The sequence below is a fragment of the Solanum stenotomum genome, chromosome 1 (genome assembly GCF_019186545.1).
Source record: "Solanum stenotomum isolate F172 chromosome 1, ASM1918654v1, whole genome shotgun sequence".
NCBI lineage: Eukaryota > Viridiplantae > Streptophyta > Magnoliopsida > Solanales > Solanaceae > Solanum > Solanum stenotomum.
The window spans coordinates 65,896,069-65,898,007 of record NC_064282.1 but is presented as its reverse complement, the minus strand read 5'-3'; the positions used below and the strand labels follow the sequence as shown (position 1 = coordinate 65,898,007).

The 1,939-nt window shown below is 38.3% G+C and overlaps 1 protein-coding gene across 5 annotated transcripts in view; it reads right to left on the bottom strand.

Moving 5' to 3' along the window:
• The window catches only part of LOC125853694 (RGS1-HXK1-interacting protein 1), a 1,101,770-nt gene that overhangs the window by 683,919 nt on the left and 415,912 nt on the right, over window positions 1–1,939 (bottom strand). The gene's annotated exons all lie outside the window — the stretch shown is intronic.

Here is a 1,939-nt window from a genome sequence, read left to right as displayed (position 1 = left end):
AACCACATCCGGGGAGCTCTTTGGTCACCTCGTGATTAAAGAGCATAAAAGTGGTTTTTCTTTTGGGCATTGAAGTTTGAACCGCTTGGAGGAGATTGCTTTCCCTCTCTTCCCTGAACCTTAAGAATTGGACAATATCTCACTCTATGACCACTCTTTCAACAACCATAGCAACCATCTGTGCTAACTAGGCACTTACCATTATGTTTCTTACTGCACTTAGCACAAGTAGGACTAGACATAGAAGATCCACCACCATTGCCTCCTTGAGGTTTAGAGATTGAAACCCTATCTTTGTTTACCTTTGGAGCACTAGAAGAGCTTTGGTTAGAAAACCTTTGTCTAAACCTTAGTCAACCTTGTCAATCGGGCCCGCTCTTACCGGCATATGGTTCTTCCATTGAGTATACCATACTTGAGAAACAATCTTCAATTGGTAAGCGGCTAACTCCGCTTTTTCTACCGAAGTCACCCTCATATTGTCAAGTATTTTATAAACATCTTCCACAAATTCTTGAGGATTCTCTCCCACTTTGGAGCCATGAAACTCAGGAAGGTTCATTCTAGCAAAATCCCTATCCCTTGAAGCACCCAAATTATAATTCACCGGAGTTACAACTTCTCCATTGGCTTGAGTCATCATGACTTAAGCCAACAATTGGATAGAAGACCTAAACTTCGCATGGGTCGCATTCTCAACCACATGATCAACCAGAGCTTGATTATCTTAAGGAGGAGCTCATTGATTCACATTCTACTATTTAATCCATCTAGAGTTAGCCTTTCGTGTATTCATATTCTAAAGACACAAGAGAAGAATTAGAAGGAAGACCTTATAGAGTTAAAACTCTATCGCACAACTTAAGAGTAATGAAATAAGTGAAATTTCCTAAACATCTTATAGCCTCTCATTCATAAATGTGGCACGCTTTACACTTATGAACTTGACTCTATTAGACGTGGCTTATGAGACATCATCCTAGAATTATTCTAAACCTTGTGCTCTGATTACCAAGTTTGTCACGATCCAAGAGTACCCCCTAGACGTAACAAGGAACATAGAACCCTGAAAGGCCCCATGTAAGCCACTTAGCATATCATAACATAAAACATTAAAACAATAAAGAGTAAAATGTATTTCAAGTCCAAAATTCTTTTATAAAGGAAAGTAGAAGTCTAGACTTGTCTCAATTAGCCATCTACTACAATACTTGAATCAAATAGGGTCACATCCCTTACAACATAATCCAAAAGTCAAATATAAGAAAAGGGAACTACAAAGATATCATCCATCCACAAACCATGAGGACTCATCACAAGCAAGGAGAATAGTCGAATCCAAGCTTGAACCAAAAGATGACCGCCTTAAGATCCGGACCCTATACTTTGGGAAAAGTATAGGAAAATATGGGTTAGTACAAAAAATGCACTAAGTATGATAGCCATGTATAAAATCATGAAAACATGCTAAAAAAGACATTTTAGTTAAAAAGCATGCACTTCACCAAGTTTAAGGATCATCATGAAGATTAGTGTAAAAGCATAAGTCATAAGCATATTTAACAGATAGATCACCATGACATAGTGGAAACATACCATAAATCCCCTCAAAGCATACTTTTGCAATGCATGAATAAGATCTCATAATCCCACCCATGCTAAGTAAAGATTCTTGAGTAACCATAGTTCATAATTCATGTTCATGTTCATATTTTGTCATAGTAGGAATAAGCCTTAACCTCCATAGACCATGTGAGCTAAACATGGAATCCGGTGTTACCCACACCAAAAATGGTTGTCCTACTTTCCTAAGGTAAGACCATAGTTTGTTAGCTTTTAAGTGGACCCACTAGCTAAAGACCTATGGGGGCACATAGTTGATGGGATAAGGAGATTGCTGCTAGAAACTTGGACTCGACTGAGGTAGAAGGTTTCCATC